The sequence below is a fragment of the Orcinus orca genome, chromosome 21, assembly GCF_937001465.1.
Source record: "Orcinus orca chromosome 21, mOrcOrc1.1, whole genome shotgun sequence".
Taxonomy (NCBI): domain Eukaryota; kingdom Metazoa; phylum Chordata; class Mammalia; order Artiodactyla; family Delphinidae; genus Orcinus; species Orcinus orca.
This window is the reverse complement of record NC_064579.1, coordinates 7,427,334-7,455,292: the sequence shown is the minus strand read 5'-3', so window position 1 is coordinate 7,455,292 and position 27,959 is coordinate 7,427,334. Positions and strand designations below refer to the sequence as shown.

The 27,959-nt window shown below is 40.8% G+C and overlaps 1 long non-coding RNA gene across 1 annotated transcript in view; it reads left to right on the top strand.

Moving 5' to 3' along the window:
• Positions 1–11,015: 11,015 nt before the first annotated feature.
• Positions 11,016–27,959, top strand: part of LOC125962823 (uncharacterized) — a 64,586-nt gene continuing 47,642 nt past the window's right edge. Inside the window, exons 1-2 of the long non-coding RNA XR_007474581.1 lie at positions 11,016–11,065; positions 26,800–26,841. This is a non-coding gene — a long non-coding RNA (uncharacterized LOC125962823). The remainder of the gene's footprint in view (positions 11,066–26,799; positions 26,842–27,959) is intronic.

Genomic DNA, 27,959 nt, shown 5'->3' with positions numbered 1-27,959 from the left:
TGCAGGTGACGGTGTGTGAACTGTTCTCTGGTCATTGTTATTCAATGCCATCACCTACCATTATCTACGATCTTAAATGGGCTGTCTCATCTATCAAACCTCCCATCCTATCCTCACAGTATCTGAGGGCAACAAAGCATGTAAAATCAGCACTTCACTCAGTCCTTGAGAGGATGCTACTTCTGAAGTGAGCATTCTTCCCTTCCCCACCACTCCCCATGACAACTTACAGCCCATTGTGCATTTGACTTTTGCAAATACCTTCCCCCAGGTATAATGAGGCCCCCTGGGGTTGAAAGGTGAAAGGGGTTCTGAGCAATGCCATTTCCTTTTCTGATCCTTCTTGCCTGAGTGCCAGGTGGAAGATTTAATATCAACTCTATTCCTCTGATGCATATGACAATATAATATCCTCTAATTGCATCTGTTATGGCTTTGTACAAGGAGGAGAAATATTCTTTACGGCAGGACTACAAAATTACACACATTACAACTGAATTAGAATAGGTTTCCTGCTTGTTAGGGAAAGGAAGAAACTGGAAATTGTTTTTGTTTTTATTTGGCATTTCAGGTACCGTGGGCCAGAGGGAGCTGGATTGGGTCATTTTATAGGTGTTTTAAAATACATGGCTCCTGGATATTTGAGAGGAATACCTCGGGATAATGATGCAAATGTTCCTTCAAATGAACAATGAGTAAATCCATGTTACGTCATTTTTAGTGCTCTTAAGGAGACAATCAAAGGGTGATTGAATCGCCTTTTTTAAACCAAAGTCTGGTTTGCTTTTTACCACGTTTATTCATCCAGAGTTGACCTGAGTTGTGCTCAATCCAGGTAGTATTTAGTTAAGTGCATTTCATAGGTTTATGAAACTATCTGGCTGTTTATCTGTCCAAATTTGACCATTTGCATGAACAAATCCAGTTAGAGTCCTCACACGTTCTTTTCCTTTCCCAAACAAGGTGCCTAACATTTTGTATCTGATTATACAAAAAAATCTATTAACTTGTATCTCTGAATAAACAGACACATACACACACGGAAATAATAACTTAGAAAAAGTTGCTTCCTCACTAGCTTCGTTATTGAGTTTACTCTCAGCCTTCAGAACTACACAGAAACAATATGCTTGAGAAGGGGGAAGTACAGTTTATTTGTATCTTCTATTACTGCTTATTTGTATCTTCTTGGTCCTAACAGAGCTTATCAGTAATAGTATATGGAGCTCTAAATAGATTTCTCTTGGTCTTGATATGAAGCCTTAGGTTAGAACTAAGTGACAGAATAGAATGTCAAATGTAACAAGTTTTACGAGTAATAATTAAAATCATGTTTTTTTGAGTCTGTGATGGGTGAGAACATTAATTAATCCTCTTAGAAAAATAGGGAACAATGACTTCACCCATCCTTATTCCTTTCCTTCATGTTTCTTAGCCATAACTAAAGAGTGAGTAAATAGCAAATTAAGAGCTTTCACACTCGAAATCAACAATTAGCTCTGTTATATAGTCCATTTGAAATCATTGGAAAATTGATAGGTTTCCCTGTATTCACCATAGCCAGACTATATCTATGATATCTAAAATGAAAATCTATGTCATTGTGTAAAAGCCTTCAATGTTTTCCTTTTTCATCAAGACTAAAAGTACAAGATCACTTGCATGGTGTACAAAGCCTTTCTAATAAATGTTCCTCCCCGAATCCACCTCTTGACTGTTGACTTTGCTGCTTTATAAAAGAAGTACAGAGACTGAGGTTCAGGCCTCGAGTTTTCATGTCTACTCCATGCGCAGGCCCAGATGAAACAATAAGATAAACTCAGTCTGTCCTTGGTGTTTTCTTTCCTTCCAGAATCTTACTTGAGATATTTCCCTATCACCTAGGTTCACCCATTCCATAATGAAGTCCCCACTTTCAGCTGTCAATCTGATACAGTGGCAACGGAGTAAAAGAGTCATAGACTTTTACAGCCAGAAGAAGAATTAGACACGATCAGGCCTCTCATTTTCAGATGAGGTTGTCAAAGTCTAGAGAGCTAATGACAGCTAGTACCAGAGTCAAGATTAGAACTTATGTGTCGCAACTCCAGGACAAATGTGGCATCTGTTAAATGATGCAGTCACGTATGACCCAGCGCGACAATGGGGTTATGTGCTCTTACTAATTTTACTAAGTCAAAAAGATTTTGTATTTAGCTTTGTTCTATTTTATTTTATATTATTATTATTTTTTAGAAAAATTATTTTTCCTTGTGATGAGAACTTTTAGGATTTAGTCTCTTAACAACTTTCATATATATTGTAACATACAGCCATGTTAACTTTATTTACTATGTACATTACACCCCTAGTACGTACTTATCTTATAACTGGAAGTTTGTACCTTTTAGCTGCCTTCATCCAACTCCCCCACCTGCTACTTCTCATAACCACAAGTTTGATCTCCTTATTTATTAGACTGTTGTTTGTTTTTGAAGTATAGCTGACCTACAACACTATATTGGTTCCTCTTATACTACATAGTGATTCAATATTTCTATACATTTCAAAATGATCACCAATGTAATTCGTTACCATCTGTCACTATACAAAGATATTACATAATTATTGACTATATCCCCCACACAGTATATTTTATACCTGTGACTCACTTATTTTGTAGCTGAATATTTCTACCTCTTAATCTCCCTCACCTATTTCTTTCCTTCTCTCACACTCTCCCCTGGCAACCACCTTCTTGTTCTCTGTATCAATAACTCTGTTTTTGCCTAGTTATGTTTGTTCATTTGTTTTGTTTTTTAGATTCCACATATAAGTGATATCATACAGTATTTGTCTTTCTCTGATTTTCACCTAGCATCATACCATCTAAGTCCACCCATGTTGTCAGAAATTGCAAGATTTCATTTTATTTTTATTCTAAGTACATTTTCTTTATCCATTCATCTTTCAATGGGCATTTAGGTTGCTTTCATATCTTGGTTATTGTGAATAATGCAACAATTAACATTAACATAGCATGTATCTTTTCTATTCAGTATTTTTGTTTTCTTTGGGTAAATGCTCAGGTATGGAATTGCTGGATCATACGGTAGTTCTATTTTTAATTTTTTGAGGAACCTTCATACTGTTTTTCATAGTGGCTGCACAAATTTACACTCCTACCAATAATTCTCTTTTCTCCACAACCTTACCAACACTTATTTGTTGTTTTTTGGATAATAGCCATTCTGACAGGTGTGAGATGACATCTCATTGTGGTTTTGACTTGCATTTTCCTGGTGATGCGAGTTGAGTGACGTTGAGCATCTTCTCATGTGCCTGCTGGCCATCTGTATGTCTTCTTTGGATAAATGTCTATTCAGATCCTCTGCCCATTTTTCAATTGGGTTGTTTGTTTGTTTTTTGATGTTAAGTTGCATGAGTTCTTTGTATATTTTGGATATCAACCCCTTAGTGAATATATCATTTGCAAATATCTTCTCCCATTCAGTAGGCAGCCTTTTCGTTTTGTTGATAGTTTCCTTCCCTGTGAAATACTTTTTAGTTTGATGTAGTCCCATTTGTTTATCTTTGATTCTGTTTACTTTGTCTGAGGAGACAGGTCCAATGAATTATTGCTAAGACCAATGTCTAAGAGTGCATTGCCTATGTTTTCTTCTAAAAGGTTTATGGTTTCAGGTCTTACATTTAAATCTTTAATCAATTTTAAATTTATTTCTCTCTATAGTGTGAGAAAATTGTCCAGTTTGATTCTTTTTTGCATGTAGCTAACCAGTTTTCCCAAAACCATTTATTGAAGAAGTTGCCTTTTCCTCATTCTTTCCTCCTTTGTTGTAGATTAATTGCCCATGTAAGTGTGAGTTCATTTCTGGTGTATTTGTTCTATTGATCTGTGTGTCTGTTTTTGTGCCAGTGCTGTACTGTTTTGATTACTGTAGCTTTGTAGTATAGTCTGAAATCAGGAAGCATGATACCCCCAGCTCTGTTCTTTCTCAAGCTTTGTTCTATTTTAGACCACAGATCTGTTGAGTACATTCACATTAGTCTTTCCCGTTTCTGCTAATAAAGTTTGAACTGCCCATTTGCTGTTGTTCATTATTCAATCAATATATAACAAATGTCTACCAGAAAGTGTACTAGGTACTGAAAATAAATAAATAGGGCAGGAAATGCTTTTGATAAGTTTGTAGTTAAGTGGATAAGGAATTGAAATAATCCATGTCTGATGGAATCTATATATTTTTTAAAATTTTCAATAGAAAATATGTGGCCTTATGCTAAACACTAGGATATAATTGCAGGCTTGAGGAAAGAGGAGAATCTGTTTTGAAAGGTAAGAAAGAACACATTAGGGGAGAATTAAAAGATTACCAAGCAGAGCTGAGATTCTAGCTGTGCTCTCTACCCTGGAACAGGAGAAGAGGAAAAGAATATTGTCTTTGTAAGGTCTAGTACATTGATAGCATAAGTCCAAGTACATTGCCAAAGTAAGCCCAATGTATAGTCAGGTAACAAAGGAATCTTTTAAAAGCCTGAGAGAATGCACTGAAATGTTTAGTCATGAGTTCCAAGCAAGTGAGAGAGGAAATGGAATTCAAAGGATTTCCTAGGAAGTAGAAGAAACAGGATTCAAGATCTAAACTCAGTAAAAGCTTCAAGGAAAAAAACAGTAGGAATTGAGAAAGGGGTGTGGTAGAAAGATAGGTAATTGTTGTCTAAGAGAGGAAGGCTTTAGAAGTTTGAGATGATGGAAAATTATGGTTCTGAGAATGGCTCATTGAGATAGAGTAATGGTGAAATACATTTAAGGAGAGGAATTTACAGAAGCATACAACAGAGCACTGGATAGGCCATTAATGTGACCTGGACACACATTCAGAACATTAGGATCACAGTGAGTGATCTGGAAGTTGGTGGATGTTGACTATGAGGATGGGAAGGAAGTGCATTTATTGATGTACTGGGCACTGTCCTGGGCCCTAGAATATGAGGTCCAGGAAAGCTACGTTCTAGTAGTAAACAAGTCAACAAATAAATAACATACTTTAAGGTAGTGACAACTGTTATCAAAATGAAGCAAGGTAATGGAATTTAGAAGGACTGAATGAGGGACACACCAGAAAAGGAACGTCTCCCAAGGGAGGTGGCATGTGAGCTGAGACATGAGAAGACAGCCATGCTAAAAGCTGGGGAAAAGTATTTTTGGAGGAGGTAAAAATGTGTATAAAATCACTGAGACAGGAAAGAATTTGTTGTGTTTAAGAACGAAGACGGCCAGCATGGCTGAAATGTAATGAATGAGGCAGAAACTGATAGCAGGTAAGGCTCGAAAAGAAGCAAGGGTCAGACGTTTGGGGGCATGATTATCCATAATAAATAATTTAAATGTCATTCTAGGTTCAACTGGGACTCATTAATGGCTTTCAGCGGATGGGATGGAGCGATTATTAAATAGAAGTGAAATTCAAATAGAAGTGAAAAGTCATATTCTCCAAATGATAGGTAATAGCCAAGAAAGTGCTGCACCTTCTACTGGTCACAAGATATTGAGGGAGAGTAAAGGGAGAGAAGTGGGGAGACACGGGAAAATTAGGAGTCAGTATCTGTTTCCCATAACTTTATTGGATGTAGAGTGTCAAAAAATCAGTAACAATCTTTATTCATGTATCTCAACAGTGCAAGCAGAGCCAGAAAGAGGCGTTGGCCCTCTTGTGTTCCATTTTCTCCCCAGAACGGCAAGGGGCAAGGGTCAGGTGGAAGGTAAGGGAAATCATCTCATTGTTGAGAAGCCCCAAACAGAAGGCTCTTGTCTCTGTATGGACCCATGTGCCAGGGGGAGGCCAGGAGTAGAAAGGTACAGAGTCAAAGTGGAAAAAAGTGTCCCAGCCCAGGCCCCTGGGAAATCAGCCTCTGAGTAGAGGTACCTGGGTTAGGCAGGCAGATATGCATATGGGCAAGGCTGGGCCAGGCCCAGATATTTGAGTCCTTGAGTGCAAATCTCTCCAGGAAACTACGGTGCATTGACTGCACCAAGTCTGGATTGGGGAGGGCAGTTTCTCTCTGTGAGGCCTGACAGGCAAAGCCTCACTGGGCCTAAAAGATCACAACACAAAAGATTTCGGCCTGGAGCCACTCCTCAGAGAGAAATCTATTTTTCAGTTAAGATGGAAAAACACATCTGAGATATGAGAGTGAGAAACAAAGAAGGAAATATTTAATGATAAGTTTGTATGATAGCATCTCTGAAATGTACCCTTCTGGGGGGGAAAAGAAAGCTGTTTGTGTTAAGCCCAAGGGTCCTCTGGATGTGGGACTCAGACTTTCTGTGACAGCTCCACTAAATGTCCAGCTTCTGAGGAAGGGACTTCTTCATCTTTGGTTCCCTGGCATGAGCCCAGTTCATGACAAATGCTCAATTCACAAGAGAAGAAGCAATGAGTTATGACTTTGGCCTCTGTAATACTGAGGATGGCTTTGGCCTCTGTAATATTTCTCCACAGGGTGGTCTTTAAAGTGAAATTAACAGGGTCACAAACTCAAATGCCTTCAAGAACCAGGCAGGCAGGTAAGCTATGTGTAAGTCAGCCAAGTATAAGACATGGGAACACAGGTAGAGTGGTGAACAGTAGCATCTATCACCTGCCTAAAAGGCATTTAAATTCAATGAAAACAACACCAGAAACAATACTATGTGAACAGAAGACCATTCTGCTTACCTTTTCAGTCTGGAGGCTGCCACTGTAGAACTCATTACCCTAAAAATTAATCTCTAAGATCAGCAGAAAAATAAAGACTTGCTGAAATCCCAAGGTATCCTAAACTTTTCCTCTACTCATTAATTTCTCATTCATTCGCTCATTTATTCATTCAACAGCTAATTTTTGAGTGTCTACCTTGTATTATTCTAAGTGCTGGAGATACCACCACACAGAACAGATGAAAATTGGTGCCTTCACAGAGGTTACATTCTAGAGAGGTGAGACAGACAATTAACAAAATAAATAATATGAGGTGAGAAGATGATGGATGATACTGAACATCAGATAAGAAGAATGGAGGAAAATACAGACAGAAAGATAGACGGGGATTGCGGGGGAGGTAAGACAGGAAGAGGTTTCCACCTTAAATAGAATTGCTGGAGAAGACCTCACTGAGAAGGTGACAGGGAGAAAAGGCCAGAGGCGAGGGGGCAAGCTATGAGAGCCTGCAGGAAAAAGGATATGCGGCTGAAGAAATGGCAAGGATACAGCGTTTGAAGATGGAAGAGTGAGGGGCATGTCTGAGCAGCAGGAAGAAGGCCAGTGTGATGAAAGCTGAGTGAGTGAGGGAAGGAGGGCTAGGAGATAAAGTTAGAGAGGTGGGGGGCACCAGCTCAGGTGTGGCTTCCTGGATTCTTGCAAGTACCTTGGCTTGTGAGCAGAGAATCAGGAAGCTGATGAAAGGTTTTGAGCCGAAAGTGATGAAGAGATCTGACCTATGTTTTAACAGGATGATTCTGATTGTAGATAATAGATAATAGATGGATGGGGACCAAATTAGTAGCAGAGAGACCAATGAAGAAGCTATTAAAATAATCCAAGAAAGAGATGATGGTGGTTTGGATTGTGGTACAGGTGATATAGGAACTAGTCAGATTTGGGACATATATTAAGGCTACAGCTGATGAGATTTACTAATAGACTGGATGTGGAGTGTAAGAAAAAGAGGGGAGTAAGGGCAAGGTTAATTTTTTTTTTAGCAGTTTTGCTGTTTGGCACTAACCAAGATGGGGAAGATCTAGAAGGAGCAAATTTGGGAAGGAAGGCAGATAAGGTGTACAGTTTAGTGCAATTTAAGTTTGAGCATACACTCAGCCCTCTGTTATGGATGCGTCTGTACTTGGAACTTTAGCCAGCTGGTAGCAGCCAAAAGCCAAGAGACAATGTCATTCCCTGTGTCTTATGTCATCAAAGGACCCAGGCATCTGCCCATCAGTGGAGTAGCTTGAAGTTCACTCTATTCCAACTGCTTCCCCATGGCTGATGGAAAGGCTAACTGTTGTCAAGCAAATCTGATATTTTTTTAGAATGTGTTTCTTATTAAGTAAGAACCTACAACATGCTTACTTTTTCCCTATACATAAGGTAATTTTGTTCTCTATAATGTTCATATGTACTGCACATAGAAGGGAATGTACGGTAGCTTTTGTTGCTACATCTACCCCAAATCTCCACACCCCACATACACAAAAAGTGAGCAACTATATTAGCTGACATATGCTACATTCAAGGACATAGGTGATGCTTTGGTAGTTGCAGGCACAGAAACAACATCTGCAAGGTTAAGGATAAATAATACTATTTTAATTTTTGCTTTTCAGAATATTACTGCTCTCTGGATGGCAGAGAGTGTGCTGAAGTGAAAAGCACCCTGGACAAGATGTCTAGAGATCTGGATTCTGGTGCTGACTGTGTGATATTGCACAAAGCATTTCTCATTGGGCCACATGTGCAAAAGCAGAGGGAAAAAAAAGAACTAGATGACTTCTAAGATTCTTCAGCCTGAATAGTATGAGAATAGGCTAGAGTTTGACCACTCCTAAAGGTAACCTATGCATTTCAATAAGGGACTCATGGGGCTCAAAACCACCATGCATGTTGGAGAAAGCATTGGACAATTTTGTTGCCAACATAGGAAACACTTTAGAAACTAGGTATCCTTTTTTGCTTTCCTTGGATTAAATCACAGAAGTTTGCCCTTAATTCACTTACTGCTGTGACTGGTTGGCCTTATGTTTCTCTTGTATGCTTGCTCTTGGTCAAGACGAAGTGGTCGTCCTGACAAGCAGCCAGGTCCAGATGTTTCTTGGTCCACAACAGTGCCCTCGTTACCTGTCTGCAGTAATCTGCTTGCTTACTTCTTCTCAAAACCCAAAGTCAAACAAACAAAACCAAATCCTGTTTTCAGGAACGAATTTGATGAATGCATTCACCACTAAGTGTCACTGTGGTCACCGAACAAACAAACAAGCAAATAAAACTAGGCAGGGATAAGAACCAAAAAAGCCATGACTACCCCCTGGTTGCATTTGGAAGTCAACCGCCCCCGTTGCAGAGAATAGGTCTGGGCTGTGGCTGAGGCATGCTGGGATGGCAAATGGGATAGTAAAAATGTTGTCATTTAGGAGACTGTACTATCTTGCCTCAATTTACAAAACAATAATGCCTTATGTCATACTTTGTATGTTTCAAAACTTTGATATTTATATTCTTTCACTTAATAGCCCCCAAAAACTGGGCTAAAGGGGATAGTAGCCCTCTTTTAGAGACAAAGAAACTGAAGCCATGAAGTTCAACCTATGAGTACTCAGTTTCATTATGGTAGATGAGGCAATCTGTGCTAATAGACCCTTAAATCCAAGTAGCTTAATGTATAAAACTTTCACATTCACACAGAGTTCAACGTATATGTTTGCAATCCGGGAGAGGCATTCCACGGGGCCATTCAGGGACCCAGCATCCTTCCACCTGACCCTTCTCTAGACGATCTTCACAGTGTCTTCTTCATTCTGCAGATAGGGGAAGAGAAAGTTCATTTTTATGAGCCGAGCATGCAAATGGAAAATATCACTTCCACTCACATTCCATGATTCCATGGGCCAGCACTCAGTAGTATGGCCACTTTTAACAGCAAAGGAGGCTGGCAAATGTAGCCTAGCTTGTGGCCGGGAGGGAAATGAGACCAGTTTTGGCGAGCACATGGCAGTCACTGCCACAGTCAGTAACAGAACACAGGATGTGCCGTCACAGGGTGCTTTTTCCATTGGACTAGTCACTCTTGACCGTAGTTACTCCTTGCCCCAATTTTAGATTTAGTTTGTTCAATTCCTCAGCATAGGGAACATCCCTAGAAGAGAGGGCATATTCATAAATTCCATTCATTTCACCATCCACCAAGTCATTCTAAAAGTCACAGCTTCTCTCAAGAGGAGTTCAGAAGCAGCCAGAAAACAGAGAAGCAAAATTAGCTTTGACAACATCTGGGAATTTGAGTTCCGATGGGGACACCTCAATGCCGTAAGTTTGTCATTGCTCTGTTAAGTTTTGTGATCATAATTTAATACAAATTCTAGCAAGGTGTTTTGCCCAGTTCTGTGATCTTGTAGATAGGAGCTCTAGTAGGTGAAAGGGAAAAAAGTGCCCCCCCTCTTTGCCATTTTAGTCCCAGTACCCACTTTGCTTCCAGGGAAATGCAGGGAACCCACAAAGGGAGCCCCAGAACAACTGGGTAACTGCATTTCTCACTTTCCCTGAGTTTCTGTGTTCCCTGCGCTCCTCCCAAACTGGAGTGTTTCCTCCCTGTGGTCGCTCATCTGCTTTCCAATTTCAGGTCTCATGCAGGTGTGTGTAATCTTACCCAACGCTTTCTCTAAACAGAACTTTCTCCTAATTTGTGACTTGGCCAACTTTGTCTTTCCTTTTCACTGACTTTTAAGAGCTCTGGGACTCCAAGAATGAAAGTTGGGTATTCAGATGAGAAGCAGGGTAGCAAGCCACAGGGGGAAAGTTCACATATATATTTTAGGCATTTTTCAGGAGGAACCAACTTGTCTTTACCATAGGTGAGGACCCTTTCAATTTTCACTCGCCTTGGGCAGCTGGGCAAGTGATTATCTGCAAAGTCAGATAAGATTTAAGGAATTTGGCCTTTTCTTTTATTGGCTGCAGAGCCCTGAGTCCTGCTCTGGCATTAATAGTCTGTTATAAAGGTAAAGGAGGAGAGAACGTTCCCGCCCCCGTCATACGGTGCAAAGCAAGGGAAGTCTCCATAAGCTCCTGGGACTCTGCTTTTTATGGGGTCTGTCAGGCTGGGTTTTTTTTTTTTTTTTGCGGTACGCGGGCCTCTCACTATTGTGGCCTCTCCCGTTGCGGAGCACAGGCTCCAGACGCGCAGGCTCAGCGGCCATGGCTCACGGGCCCAGCCGCTCCGCGGCATGTGGGATCTTCCCGGACCGGGGCACGACGGCAGGGGGACTCTCAACCACTGCGCCACCAGGGAAGCCTGGAATTAGAAATATTTTAAGGTAAGTTATTATTTCCTAATTTCCAGAATATTCAGTTTCAATCGAAATGATGATTTTCTCTTATTTGCTTCAACTCTGTATTGAAAAAAATCATGCCTTCCCCAGGAGATTCATTACCGTATGAAAGAGTTGGGGCAGAGGGAAGAGTCAGAGTAGGATAAAAATGTTCCAAAATATGAAGGTCTCTGGAACAGGCCTTTTTATGTTGTCTCATGGTGTGATGAGTGTAGGAGCTCCAAAGTGATCAGACAGTAAATTTAGAGCCAATAAAAAGGAGACAGTTCACAGGGCATGTATCTTGCTTGCAGGAATCACTGGCACGGAAGGTCAAGGAATTAAATACTGGAGTTGGATTTATATTAGAGCTGACTGTTTTTATGGCCAGTACAACATTTATTGGTATGCTAAGATAAAGTTAAGTCTGCGCTTCGTGGTGGGGAAGCAAAGATTACCTCTTGAGAGTTCGGGAGGCGTCTTTCCCAGAACCCCTCCACATACACACTTGGGCAGTCACTTAGTTTTCACTCCTCGCTGGGAGTTATTAGAAGTTCAGAGAGTATTCGATGAACCTATGGGCTTTAAAGATAAGGTGAGCGTCACTCTGAAGCTGTCACATTTTCCGGGGTGCATTGCCCAAGCATTTTTCATCTTTAAACAATTTCTCTCAAGGCAGAACTTAAGCTTTAGTTCTGTACCTACATCTTTGCATAGTCAACGGCCAATATCTCAAATTCTCTAGCTCCTTTTTTCTTCTTTAAAAATGAGGTGTCGTACATTTTAGGGGTGGATGGGCGGTTGGATTAGGCTAAGGCTTATACTCTGTTGTTCTTGAAGTATATCCTCCAATCCAGGGCTCAACGATTCATGACCATTTTAGAGGGTAGTGTTGGTACCATGTCATGTTGACAATTAGCCACACTGATAATTCAGGATTTGGCGAAGGCACAAGCAATTTATGGTTTGGATTTTCAGAGACATAAAAAGGTCTCACCACATGGTTCATTACTGGTTATTTTGAGCCTAGCGTTTCACAGCTTGAGTTAACTGGATTAGAAATGGTTGAAAGTTGAAGGTTAAAGAGGAGTAGGGTAGCCATTAGCGAGTAGATTCATGTCATGGAAAAAATAACTAGCGTTCACATCCTGGCTTTGCCACTTAGTCTCCGTGTGTCTTTGGCCAGTGATTCCTATTTGGATCTCAGCATCTTTCTTTATGAAGTGGGGGTATTAAACATTAACTTGGACTGCTGTGTAAAGAATAGGTTTAATGCATGGTACTCAGTGGGGACTGTTTTGTCCCTCAGGGAGGACTTGATGATGTTTGGACACGTTTTTCGCGGTCACTACGGTGGATGAGGTAGGTAGATGCTACTGGCATCTAACGGGTTGACACTGGCATAAGCCAGGGATGCTACTAAACATCCTACAATGCTCAGGGGAGCCTCCCATCCAACACCCACAAAGAATGATCTAGACCAAAATGGCACTAGTGCTGAGTTGGAGAAACTGTGCACTTAATTTATGTAAAGCAACTCGAATCATACCCAGCAGAAATGAAGACTGGTAACTGTAATATCCTGAATTGTGTCCCCTCAAATGTATATGTTGAAGCCCGAGGCCCCAGTATCTCAGATATAACTGTATTTGGAGAGAAGGTGTTTAAAGTGGTGATTAAGTTAAAAGGAGGTCTTTAGAGTGAACCTTAATACAATATGACTGGAGATTAGGACACAGACAGACACCAGGGGCACTTGCTCACAAAGATCACGTGAAGACACAGTGAGAAGGTGACCATCTGCAAGCCGTGGAGAGGGGCCTCGGAAGAACCAAACCTACTGACACCTAGATCTTGGACTTCTAGCCTCCAGAACTCTGGAAAAATAAATTTCTCTGATTCCAGCCACACGATCTGTGATATTTTGTTATGGTAGCCCTAGCAGACTAATATAGTAACAGCTATTATTATCCTTATTATTAAAAAGTAAGCATTTGATTTGGAAAAAAATTACCACAAAACTCAGAACTAGAACACCAACTCTGTATTGCTATTTTAATAGATTGTAGCCACTTTAGAAAAACAGTAACTTAAGATGGTTAAAGCAAATTAAAAAATGGAAACACTTAGCTTACAGATGTGGCAAAGTGCAGTATTAGCAGGACTCACAGCAGTAAGACTTTACCCAAACAGGGTTTACACAGATAATCCTCTCTGAGTACTTATTTATATTTTTTGAGCCCGAACTGACCAGGATCTGATGCCATGAACCTCACAGGTGTCTGCTGCTGTCACAGACTCCCGAGTGAGTTCTGCACAGGGCACAGAGCCAGCAAATGAATATTCTTATGAAAAGCTGACTTTCTGGTCCCAAGCGCTCTGTGGAACCCTAGTCCTGATCTAAATCTGGGCATCTGCTGGGCATGAGGATTCTCTGTGCCTTGCTATGCTCTTCATGGTCTTGTCCCCCAGCTCACACCTTCATTTGGAATGCTATGTTCGTACTGCTCTGATGATAAAAGCCAGAAAAGGCATGGAGGCTAGAGTGTTTTTCCTGAAGACTAGAGCAGAAGTTGCCTGACCCGTGTTTCCCTAAACATCCCCTTCAGGCCTTCTCGTGACTTGTTCCTTCCAAAGGGAAGTTGATCTCAGACATCAGGCAGAAGCGGGGAGGATGTCACTAACAATTAGTGAACATTAGGTGATGGTTTTATGAGGACGAAGCATGGCTGCTGTCACCATGTGCTTTTATTCCATTAGAAGGAAGTGGTAATTATGTGAATGCACAGTTCAAGAGGAGAACATAAAACATGTACCAGTCTCACTTCCATTTCGCTGGAGACAGTGAGTAGAGATCATTTAGGGCAGTACAAAGGCTAACCATACGGCAATTTACGAGAATTAAAAAAGGCATCCCTTTTGGTAGGCACGTGGAACACTCATATTCTTATAAAAACCTGCCTCTGAAAAGTTTGGAAAAGATTGCTTTTGATTCTGATAGGCAGAGCCCAATATGCCAGGCTGGCTGAATTTCAGTCCTAGAAGTCCCCTCCTCCAGGTGTCCTAGTGCCATTCAGACCCTTTGCTGCAGTGCTTGAACCTGGACAAACGTCTCTACGAGCAACAAAATGCAAAGAAACTAGGAGGACTAAAAATAATTGTGTGCATGCACAGTTGGGGCAAATTCTGGACAACAAGATAAAAGACGACCAAAACAACCTCAACTGCCACTTCTGAAGAGCTGGGAACAAAAACAGGGTGTCAGGAGCAAAAGTAGGTACTACACGTGCCCCCTGCACACACCACCACCAAAGGGGTGGGCAAACCATCTAAGCAGCCCACTGGTTGGGGACCCCTGGTATAGATGACTATCTAGGTTTTACTTAAGAAGACTAAAATGTTTATTTCAGTCTTTACCAAATCCAGCAACTCTCAAATTTTCTTTTAATGAGAGAGCACTGGAATAAATTGTATAGTTGCAGTAATACAGTTAAATGAACATTTGAAAAGAGATGAAGGAACAAAGATGCTAGAATTTGATAACAGAATTTGTTAACTGTGAAAATAGAAAAACAGGTCACATAGCAATACAAAAATTAAAGATTTGAGGTTACCCAAGTCTTGGTCCAAGACTGAGCTGGTCCGCTTATTATTATGATCTTGGACAAGCTACTTAGTCTCTCTAAATCTTATTTTTTTCAACTCTAAAATGCAAAGATGATATTTAACTTACTGAGTTCTTGTAATAATTGGTGAGAATGTATGTAAGCTACCTCGCGTGTCGTATGTAGTACTGAGCAGTGAGGTAGCTTGAAAAAATGCCCCTCTTTGAATCCACAGCATTTGGGAGGTAACTTTGCTGTGGTACTGTCAAACCATAAGTCTAATTCTCCACGTGGTGAATTGAGACTCTGCCTGTGATTTGCTTTGGGTTAACAGTTATTACACCAGTTTTGAATCAAGGCCCCTGCTTGCTTTCTTGGACTCTTGTGACCACATGTAAACATGCCAGTGCTAGCCTTCTCGAAGGAGACAGAAACATAGCCCAGTCACGGTCATCACTCCATCCAAAAGCCAGACAACCCTAGCAGCAGCACAGCTTAGCTAACATGCATTTGACTGCAGAGGGAGGCCAGCCAAGGCCAGAGAAAACAGGAGATGAAACGGCTTACATTTCCAACCCACGGGATTGTGAACCAAAAAATGCGTGTTGTTTTAATCCACTGTGTTTTGGGATGATCTATCAGGCGGCAACAATGAACTGAAACAAAGCAGTATTTTTATTAGAGTGTTTAAATGATCAAGGACATTACCTTAAGTTAAAACAACTCCAGACATCGTAATTTTCTCACGCACAAAAAGGAGATCAGGGCTTCCCTGGTGGCGCAGTGGTTGGGAGTCTGCTTGCCGATGCGGGTGGCGCGGGTTCGTGCCCCAGTCCGGGAGGATCCCGCGTGCCGCGGGGCGGCTGGGCCCGTGGGCCATGGCCGCTGGGCCTGGGCGTCCGGAGCCTGTGCTCGGCAACGGGAGGGGCCGCGGCAGTGAGAGGCACACGTACCGCAAAAAAAAGAAGGAGATCAGCAGAATTTTCTTTTTCAGAGTATAGAAGCATCTTTACACAAAATTTTAATTTGTCTCTGAAAGTATTATTTTTGTCCAAAATGTCAGGAGGTAGCACCAATAAACAACTACAGCAGAGAGCAGGTATAAATGATAGCCAATAGACTGGTCATGCACGGCTATTTCTTGCAAAGTCTTTTAAAAAAATGTTAACAAGGATTTGAAAGAGCAGAGGAATTATTGGAGAATGATTTGATGATACTTTGCAGATATTAATTACTCATATTCACTCTAACACACACACCCCACCCACACACTGAAAACACCCCCCACACCCCCCACACACACTGAAAACACACACCACACCACACCCCCCACACACACACTGAAAACACACACCACACACACACCACACACAGAATCACTCCCCGTCACAGCTTTTCCAAGGGCAGTTGGTAGATTACAGTCCTCTTTACCCTTCTCCAGAAAACAGTATCAGCCTCAGGCCACCCATTGTCCCCAAATGTTTTCTGTTTAGTCCTAGTGTCAGAAACAAGTCCATTTATCCTACCCGACACTGACCTCTGCATCTTCAGATGAGATCTGACAGAGTACAGCTTGGCCCCTGCCTCAGACTGAGACTCTAGAAGGAAGCTGTGCTGGGCCTCCATGCCAGATGTCTGCCTAATGGGCAAACGGGGTCTGGTTTGCAAACAGAGACGGAGACTCTTGAAAGCAGGTTGCTTTGGCCCTCGCTGGGAAACCAGAGTCCAGACATCGCAGAGAATGGAAAAATCAGGTCACATGTGATGAGAACTTGAATAGAAGCAACTGTTGCTTTTTTTAATCTGTGTTTATAGATTTTTTTCTCTGTAGAAATAGCTTTCAAGAGCAGCAGGCATGAGAAAGTTTGGCAGACGAGAAAGTTTCTTATTTCTTTTCAGCAAATTCTTCTTGGATATATCTTTGGCTGAATCCCGGACCAAAGGCACCTATCAGTTTCACCTGAGGTTTTGATAAAAAAATTGAGTTACGAAAGAGAGTTAGGGATTGCAGATCATCTCAAAGTCAAATCCAAGTAATCCACATAGGGAGATCAAAGAGAATGGTTGCCCAATTATTCTACATAGTCATGAAGATTTCACGAAAAAATTAAATTATATTTACTTTGAGGGGGCAGAATATAAAAGATCAGAGAATTAAAGCATCTTAGATATTCAGTATGCCTTAAAGAGCCCAGCATTTTACAGATTAAGAAACTGAGGTCCAAATACCTGAAGCTGCCTAGCAAGTACTTTCCCCAGAAAAGCAGGTCAGTTTAGAGATCTGGGGTTGTACAAAGTTAATTGTGTAAACTGGAACATGGCATATTCATGTCTCAATATTTTCTTAGAGAAATTGGCAAATGCAATTTGTGAGTTGTAGAAACAGCATCTCAAATTTTCTGCCCTCACCCACTTTTCATTTCTAGCGACAACACCTGAATATTCTGAACATTCAATATCTAATTCTAAATTAACTAATAACCTAGTTACTGCAGAATCCAACCCTTCAACCCATAAAGTAAATTCTACCTGTGTGTGTGTCCGTGTGTCTCAGTAGTCACTGCCCTCAGGCTCCAGCATCGAAATTCTTCAGTTATTAGAGAGATTAACTCATCTATGAGTTCCAACATTATCATTTCCTTCAAAGCTGCACAAAGCTGGGCATGACCGTTTTCTTCTAAGCCCACAGAATGAGCACAGAATGGCTGCTGTTTAGGATTTTTCCAGAACTGATCCTCCCAGCGGTCTGCAAGATCCTGTGTGATCTTGTCTTTGCCAGCATCTCCAACCTTACTCTTTGCCAGGAACTCAGCACCTCCGGTCTTATTTCAGTTTCTGGGGTCCAGCAAGGTCAAGACTCAAGGCCTTTGCACTTGCCATTCCTGCAACCTAGAAAGCTCTTCCCCACCTGTGTTAGGAGACTGGCTTCTTCTCATTCTTCAGGTGTCGGCTTGTAGATCTCCTCCTCAGAGTGGCTTTCTCAGACAGCCCAATCTAAATCTTCCCTGCCTAATATTTCTACCATAGCAATCTGTTATGTTACCGTTTAGCCCTAAAACAGTGGGTTCTCAAATGGGAGTGATCTTGCCCTCCAGAACACACTTGGCGATATCTGGAGACATTTTTGGTTGGGAGGGGAGGGCTTGCTACCGGCATCTAGTGCAGAGAGGCGAGGGATGCTGCTAAACATCCTGCAATGCACAGAAAAGCCCCACAGCAAAGCATCAACATCAGTATCAGGAGCGCCAGTGATGAGAAACCCTGGCTGTGGAGGAGGTCGTTGACCGGACGTGACCGCGGGTTGACCTGCGAGCTGGATCCGGGCAATCGGAGGTTCCTCGGCCACGCCCCATCCTGGAAATGTACCATCTGCCCACCGTTCCCACAGTGGGAGCCATTTTTAAGGAGGCAGCCTTGAGAGAGCAGCGTGCTGTAGAGCCCACCTGGATGGTGTACGTGACTGAACCCTGTTAAAGCCTCTATAAAAACTTAAGATTCTGGCCGGAGGGTGCTGAGATCTGCTGTCTGGCGGTGCCAAGACAAGCCTCGTACGTAAGTTCCCTTGCTTATTAAACTTGCTGCCCAGCAGTGTGAGTGGCTGCCTCTTTCTTCGGTCTCTCCCTGCCCTCTGGTTACGGGGACCAATTTCAGATTTCACTGGGGAAGATCCCTAGGAGGTTGGGGAGCAACAGTTTGCGAGCCAGCCAGGAGACCGAAGAAATGGGCTTTGGGAAAGAGGCATCCATGGCGGGAAATCCCGGGTTGGCCATGACCTCTGTGTGGGCAGGGGTGGCCCGTTTGTGAGATGTTTGTGGTCCAACATGTGACTTTGCGGACGCCCTGAGAACGTCAGCTGCTTGGATGCGCTTGGTTGAGGAATGGTGCGTAGTGCACTGTGACACAGAGGGGGACATGGCAGGTAGTTAATAAGTATTTGATGCAGGAAAATATAACACAGCCACATTTAAGTACAATGGCTAACAGCCTTTCTAGGCAAAAATGGGAAAAGGCCATAGAGAAAAGATACATTGTAAATTTAGCGGGAGACAGTATTGTATGCGGCATTAGTGAAACGATTCTTCTCAGTAAAATCAAGAGGTTTCGGGCTTCCCTGGTGGCGCAGTGGTTGAGAGTCCGCCTGCCGATTCAGCGGACACGGGTTCGTGCCCCGGTCAGGGAAGATCCCACATGCCGCGCAGCGGCTGGGCCCGTGAGCCATGGCCGCAGAGCCTGCGCGTCCGGAGCCTGTGCTCCGCAACAAGAGAGGCCACAGCAGTGAGACGCCTGCGTACCGCAAAAAAAAAAAAAAAAAGAAAAAATCAAGAGGTTTCTTCAGGATTTGATACGTAATCTGTTCTGGGTCAGGAGAAGACCTGTGAAAAAAAATACTGGTTCAAGGGATAGATTAGTCAAGGTGGCTCAGCCCCTGGCGCCAGAGTACCTGGAGTGATCACTAAAGCCAAAAAAGGAACTACAGCGTGATTGCTTGCAGTTGTAGCATTTTTTTGGGAATATGCACCCTGGTAAATGTATACATATTTATTCATAAATTATATGCATATGCATATAATATTGGCATTAGCGTACATCATAAGGAACCTAATTCACTTAGGCTAGAATTCCTTAGGAAGCACAGCTAATGACATCCATTGATAGTGGATATAAATCCATATTTTAAAGGCTTTTCTTAGTAATTTCTAAAAACTCTGGTAACTTCTTGGGAGCCCTCATTACATTGCCATTTTTTTCCCCTTGTAAAATTTACAAAGAAAATATGCAGGAAAGGTAGATCGTCAACTCCACCAATTTTTGTTTTTCCCTTGTACTTGCATTATGGTCTTTAGTCAGCAGTGTTTTTATTCGGGAATATATTAAGCCAGTTGTATATTTTTAAGGGTTAATTTAGTTAAAACTACACAATACATTGCATAAATCCATATGCATAAATTAAGTGGGCAAATGTAAACTGCACAGTATTGCGACACTCTAAAAACAAAGGGGATGCCACTGTTGAACCATCTGCGTGGCAGGCTCCTCTTTCTTCTGGGCACTTCGTACACCATGTGAGCCCATGAAAGCAGGAAAAAAGTGAGAATGAGCTCGTGTGATTCTATACATAATTTTTTTCCTTTCCCTGAATAAAAAATATTAAGGAAAGTTCTAATGTTTTTTCCCATATTCCAGGGAATCATCTTACACAATGAACGAGGCGTACATGCCTCTCTTTGGGTGTCATTTACTTAAGAGGACAAGAAAGATGACCACTGTGTCCTTTGACCAAGTGTGGAGCAGACCCCAGAGAAAGCACAGCCCTGGGTTCATGTGGAATGCCTTATCCCATCTACTTTCAGCTCTGGGTAAGGAAACTGATCTATTTCTTTCTGAGACTGGAAACTGATCCCAAAGGAGCTCAATTAATACTCCTTATATGAATGAAAACATAAATGACTACACAGAGAGAAAATGCGTTGTGAAATAGCCTCACCAATGAGAGGAAAAGAAAACTATCTCACGTGAGGGTAGTAAAATCTGGTATGATGATCACTGGGTGTCATACACAAGCACAGGTATCTGTAGCCAGTGACTTTTTTTTTTTGCGGTACGTGGGCCTCTCACTGTTGTGGCCTCTCCACGGCATGTGGGATCTTCCCGGACCAGAACACGAACCTGTGTCCCCTGCATCGGCAGACGGACTCTCAACTACTGCACCAGCAGGGAAGCCCTGTAGCCAGTGCGTTTTGAGGCTCAGGAAGTACATACTCCCCCCCCACAAAAAAAAGAAAAGTACAAATCACTATAGGAAGAGACAAAGAAGAAGCCCCATAGCTTTTCTTTTGCTTTGTTATATTTACAACTACCTATCTCTGCCCATATATATGCCTTCCATAAATCTAACAGACCACCTCACATAGGAAATGGGGAAAAAAATCTAAAAAGTCTCAATATTATTAATGACTTTATGAAGTGAGAGAACTATGATATAACGCAGTAACAAAAAATTATATGTTAAATAACCTTGTTATTTCGAGTAAATCCTGGCCCCAGAATATTTTTATTTCTAGAATGATTTAACTATGTCTTCTTAATTAAGATATAACAATAACCAATAATTAAGTTCTTGTTCATCTTAAGAGTAAATAAACCAATGAACATTCAAATCCTGCTTCTGCGTTTAACGCTCTTGGGAAAGATGGGCCAGTGCGGCAGGCACACTTCTTTGGGTGGACAGGGCCAGGGCCAGAAGAACCAAGAGAACTGAGTATTTATCAAGTTGTAAAATGGAACTGCTATTATTGGCATTCTTCTTATTTACACAGTACTTCGAGATTCTCACCTTTTTTTTTAGAAGGCTCACCAAAAATCCAGCACAACCTTGCTACAGTCAAGAGGGATCGCTAATCTTCACTGTCACCACATCTGTCGTAAAAAAACCACATGATTTCATCAACAGCTTGTCCTAGGGCAGTACTAGAAAAGAAGAATCATGCAGTTGGTGGTACTTCACCTTTGCCATCGCCACCCTCAAATAAGCCCCCTTTCCTTCATGTGAGAACTATCTACTCAGTAGACAGGCCAATGTTGATGAGGTTGGAGGGATGAAATAAGTCATTCCCTCTGTCTTCTCACTAATTCAAGGCCACTGGGGCATTACATAAACTTAAATAGATCAGCATTTGAAGTACCCTAGTAATGCTTTTTTTTCCCTCTTTTGTTTACAAATATTTCATTTTTGCTCTTTGCTCAAGCCTCAAGGTAAAGAACTCCTTTACATATTTTAAGACAGAATTTCCTTGATGTCGAGGTCCTACTGTATGAATACTCTATAATGGTGTCCGTTCAGGGGCTGCTACAAAACTGTCATCCTGGCAGAGGTAATTACTATTTAGGACCAGAACAGACCTGGCATGGAACTGGCTATGTCCCTCGAGTGCTTTACTTATATATAGGAATTGCCCATATAGGAATTGCCCATGATGTATGTGTGTTTCATGATCTCATGGGAAATGATGGTTGGTAACACCTGTGTTATGCACAAAGACATGATCACTGAAGTATCCACAGGTGCTCTGAAATTTTGTACTCGGTAGGTGATTCCTCATCTCCTCTACAAATAGAAATTGTCAAACACAGATCATTAAAATATATAAAAGATCTGATTCAGTGAACAACCACCTGGAGGAATCAGAATGTGTGTTTGGGAGGTGGGCACGAGCAGGCAGAGCATCAGGTAGAAATTCTTAAATATAAGAAAATGACAGCAATTTCTGTCTTAACCTCTTCAGCTCTGGTTGCTAAGTTACCATGGCATACCACTGTGTGTGCTTTTCAGTTTTTGGTCTTGGGCCTGACAGTTTGATTAATTCTCTGGAGTGCAAAATCTTCACATTGAATATTTAAAAATTACACACGCATGCACACACACACCTACCCACTCACCCAGCACCCCATTATTGCTTCTTATTTATAAAATCTGTTTTATAATTAAATTGACATATGTAGGTGGAAGCCTGAAATGATGCTTCATTCTGGGGAGAGAAAATTCTCTACTGTGTGATGTTTCTTGAGATTTTTCTTTAACCAGACTACCCAGTTCACTCTTCCCTGATAGCACACATTTTTTCCCTTTTAATGTGCATTTAACCCTTAACTTCATGCCTAAGAAAATGTAAACGTAAGTGTTATTTAAGAAGTGCTGTAGCTTTTCCTTCTTCTGTCTGGCTTACTTGCTGTGTGATTGAGTTCAAAGGTGTCCGTAAATATTACTGCAAGCTGGCTGGCTCGTGGGCTGTGGGTTGTCACGTGTATGTATAAGAAGATATGTCAGTGTCAGCTAGCTAGACCAGTGGTGGCTCAGAGTCCCAGGGCATTGCATTAATGATAATGTAAAAAATTTTTTTCAATGTTTTTTAAAAAAGCATACCAAAAATGGCTTCCAAGCCATGCTCTTGTCCTGTTCCTCAGCATTTTGGTTCAGGGACTCAGTAGTCAAGATACAATGCATTTCTCTCTCAGTCTGTGTGTGTACTTCCTGGTTTTTAGAGTTTTTAAGCAAAAGTGACAACTTAAAATCCTTATCACCGGGACTTCCCTGGTGGTCCAGTGGTTGAGAATCCGTCTTGCAATGCAGGGGATGCTGGTTAGATCCCTGGTCCGGGAACTAAGATCCCCACGTGCCACAGGGCAACCCGCACTGCAACTAATGAGCCCGGGGGCTGCGGAGCCCGTGGGCCACAACTAGAGAGAAGCCTGCGCGCCCAAAAGATCCCGTGCACCGCAACTAAGACCCGACGCATCCAAAAGATAGATAAATATTAAAAAAAAATCCTGATCACTAAAACAGTGTTTTTATAACACTGATAAGAAAGGATTCATAGCACCAGGTACCTAAAATAAGTGAGTAAATGCAGGCAAAGCTATTCCAGACGCTGAGCAAAATTTACCTTTTACGACCACTGCTGCATCGTTCCCTGAAACGGATATCTGATCTCCAGAGAGTAGCTAGAAAAGTTAGAATCTCAGACCCTGCCGATCAGGTAGCAAGGAGAAAATCTGATAGGCTTAGTCTTTGACTTTGTTATATCAGTTCTGTAGTGGAGAATTAGGACTTGGTTGCTCTTCTGACCAAGGAGAGGTAGGTGAAGTCTGGAATTGTCTTATAAAACTAGAAACTTACCTGCGCCCATTCTCCTTCCTCAGTCTTCCTACTACAACTAGCTAAAGGCTCCCTCCTGTTATCAAAATCTGATCCCTTGTCTGTGTTCTAGATCCCATTCCTTCCGAACTTCCCAGGGTGATTACTCTTACAGACAGTCTCGCTTTGGACTGCATCACTAGTCAATTTCACCTTTATTGGGCCATTATGAGCAGTAGATAAACATGCTTTAGAATCTCCCATCTTTTAAAACTCTTCCTTGATCTCCTGTCCTCCTTGAGATCTTGTCCCCTTCCTCTGCCTCCTTCAGAGACAGAGATCTTGGAACAACCATGTACACTTGCTATCCCTGCTTGCCCAATTGCAATTCACTGTTTATTCCCCTTCATTTTAAATTATTTTTAAACTCCACACTTTTTTCCAACTCCCTTTTCTCCTCCTCCAAATCCCACCATTCAAAGGAAACTGCGCTTGTCAAGATGGCCAGTGACCTTCGTGATTACAGAATTTGGAGACACATCGTCTTCCTCAGCCTCTCCAACACAAGTGACTGCCCCCACTTCCTGAAAACTGTCTTCTGCTGGCTTTCATATAACCACAATACACTAGTTTGTTTGCTGACTCCTCCTCTTCTATTCAACATGTAGATGTTGGAGTTGCCAAGGACTTTACTTATCTGCACTCTCTTCTCGGGTGATGTGTTTCATTCATTTGACTTTGGATTCTGTGTATATGCTTATGACTCCAAGACTTCCCCCAAGTATCACAACCAAATGTGAACTCCTGATTTCTCCTCCACCTCTGAATTTGTTCCTTTCTCAACAGTCCATACATTAATAAAAGGAATTGTCATCTGCTCCGTTGCTCATGCAAGATCCTTAAAGACATCCCTTATTGCGTCCGTACTTTATATCCTCCATCCAAGCTAGTGGCAAGTCCTATTGATTCTACCTCTGAAATATATTCCAGATGTGTCCCCTTCTGGGTGGAGATGTTATCAAGTAAATGGTCTTATTGCTTCTACTCTTATTCTGCATCCTCTCCGTTTCTGCATTCCAGAATCACATTTTTAAAATGTATCACATTATTCCCCATTTAACATGTCAGGTAACTCTCTATTTAAAATCCTTCAATGGCTCCCACGGTATTTAGAATTTATCCTATATTCTTTACCTTCAAAATCTGTATGTTTTGGTTTATGCCAAAATCTCTCCAACTCGCATGTTATGAATCCATTCATATCATCCTCCAGTCACTCTCCTGATTTCTGCTTCGAACTTGCAATTCTGCCCAGAGCACAGATTGTCATCCTCATGCCACTTCACAAAACTGGCTTCTTCTCACTGTTCTCAACTTAGAAAAGGAGTGTGTAGCCACCTTATTTAGAGTACTCCCTTCTGCGTTCTCTGCCGCAGCTCACTTTACCCGCTTCGTAGTGAGTAACATAACTTTTTAATAAATATTCCTTTATCTGTTCATTTACTTGTGTGTTGGCTTTCTTCTCATTAGACTATGCGTTCTGTGAGAGCAAGGACTATGCTTGTATTATTCACCGCCATATCTCCAGTGCTTAACTCAGAGCCTGGGAAATAACATTTGTTGAACAAATGAATGGATGAAGGATTGCTGTTACAAACAGACATGGGAAACACTAGGGAGGTGAAAGGGACATGAAACGACATGAATCAGCTTGGGAAGAAGAATTTTAGTTGAATAGTGAGCCTCTCTTAGATATCCTCTGCTGAGGCAGTGATCACTTATGATTGTGGACACGGGCCCATTTCTCTTTGAAGAAGAGAAGATAATCTGTACAAATATATGCATTTCCTTGACAAAGCCTCTTAGACCACCATGTGTGGCAAAGTTAAGTATTTGTCTCTCATCTTATCTTTGAGAAAAAGTGCACATTTTCAACAGTACGGAATCAAGGTCTAGGTCCTGGACTGTAGGATATGCCATATTTAATGGGGGATTTCTGTGTACCATAGCTCAGATGAAGTCCTAAGGCAGAATGACAAACCACATGGAAAAAAGTTGATAGAGAATTCAATCCATCACATCTTCAGGAAGGAGTGGTGTTTCATTTTCAGAGAGAAGAAAGCCGACTTCTGTAGAGCAGGGCTGCTCCCCCTCTTTTGGCATGATTCTACCAAACACTTTCCAAAATGAGACATAATTGATGTCTGTGATGGGAAGGGCATGATGCTTTATATGTTAGATCTCAAGTTTTTAAGACTGAAAGTTGCAGAATTACATTTAGAGAGCTATGTTTTTTCACTTATCATTTTTGATAAGTGAAGAACCACAGATCGCTTCAGAGTATACAGATTAAACTCTGTTTCTAGTAGAAAGGTAACGAAGCCAAATAGAAAAGACCATTCAGCCCAGCCACTCTCAATAAGAGGTGAAATAACACATTGGAATTTGGGTCTTATTTACCTTTCCTGCTTGTGGTTTGAGACGAGTCAGAAAGCCATCAATAATGAGAACCAACCAAAATGTACCCCTTGCTCAGATGAATAGATCTGCCTTTCCTCAAGAAGGAAGGAAGCAATGAAGAAATGAAAGAAGGAAAAGCAATCAGGATGAAGTCCATGAAAACATTTGCAATATAAATGAGAATTTAAGGTGCAGAAGAAAAAAGTACTTCCAAAAATTATTCATAATTGGATATAGAAATACATTTAATTAAGTATGTGGTTTATATGCTCAAGGATATTCATAAAAACGGATTGCAAAATAAGAGAAGAGAGTTAACAAAAAATAACTGAACACTGAAATTTAAAAGATGTTGATTGAGAGGCAGAGAATTGGTGGAGAGGGTGCAGGAGGAGTAGTAAAACATGCTATTTTCCTAATATTTATAGACAAGAAGCAGTAAATTATGTCCTTTGTTACACTGATGAATTGAAAGTATATGATTCTTGCTATTTGAGAGTATATACTATTAAAATACTATATACATTTTCTAACTTATTAGGAAAATAGAAAAAGCAAATAAAAGATATTTTTTATGTTCTATTTTATTTTATTTTTTAATTAATTTTTATTAGAGTGTCGTTGCTTTACAATGTTGTTAGCTTCTTTTGCACAGCAAAGTGAATCAGCCATACATATACATATATCCCCTCCCTTTTGGATTTCCCTCTCATTTAGGACACCACAGTGCATTAAGTAGAGTTCTCCGTGCTATACAGTATGTTCCCATCAGTTGTCTATTTTATACATAGGATTAATAGTGTATATGTGTCAGTTCCAATCTCCCAGTTCCTCCCATCCCACCCCTTTCCCCCTTGATATCCATACATCTGTTCTCTATGTCTGTGTCTCTATTTCTGCTTTGCAAATAAGGTCATCTATACCATTTTTCTAGGTTCCACATATATGCGTTAATATACGACTTAACTTCACTCTGTATGACTTAACTTCACTGTATGACTTAACTTTTCTGACTTAACTTCACTCTGTATGACACTCTTTAGGTTCATCCACGTCTCTGCAAATGACCCAGTTTCGTTCAAAAGGTATTTATTAAACACAATATAGTAAACAAAAGGAAGCATAAAAACTAAAAGCGTAAGAAATATTTATGACACATCGCCTTTTAGAGGCCAAAGGCTCATATTAATTAAAACAACCAAAACACAGTGTTTATATAGTTTTTACAAGTACAACTCTAAGAGAATTGCAATCAGTTAAAAATTGGGACAAAGATATATCAGGCAATACCAAGGAAAAGAACACCAAAGCTGCTGAAAGAAATCAATTCCAAAAGCAATAAGTGGACAAAGATGCAGATTTAATTTTGATGGAAAATTCCACAATGAAGATATAACAGTTATGAGCCTTGATACAGCAAATAATGTAGAATGTAAATATATCCAATGAATGCCTTTAAATATTCATGGAACAGTTGATATAAGTATAGTAGAGTGGGCTTTTTAACACATCTTTTAGTTGTTGAGAGATCATTTAGGGAAAAAGAATAAATGAGAATAATTATTAATTCATAGAATTACAAATATTTCTTAAGTATGCTTGGCATTGTGCCAGGCTTTAATGACGCAATAGTGAAAAGGACAAATACAGCCCTTGTACTTTGGAGCTTAGTGTATACCGAAAAGCTTACTCGTAAAGATGCATATATATTGAGAATGTGTATTAAGAATATACATGCATATATTCGTATCCTCTGGAGAATATATTACCTTATAAATATTCATGGAAAATTATTTAAAATGAAGATAAATGAGAAAAATAACTTTTCCTTTATTATATAGTAACATTCTATCACTATCACGTTCTAAGAAGAAATTGATTGCAAATAATTGAGGAGACAAAGCTTTATTAACTGGAAAAAAATCAAATCTCCTAAATAATTGAAATGTGCTAGTTGCAACCTCAGATTATTTAGGAATTAAGGTCAAGAAGAGCTCTGTATTTGTATGATCATGTAGAGTATATGGTCAAATCTACATTCAGAGAAAAATCCATATTCTGAAACATTTATTAAAAATGAATTGGTCATTGTATTCTCAATATAGAAAGAGATCAAGAAAATATACTGGAGAATTTAAAGTTAAAAATAGATATTAGTGTACCACATCTTTATCCATTCATCTGTTGATGGATATTTATGTTG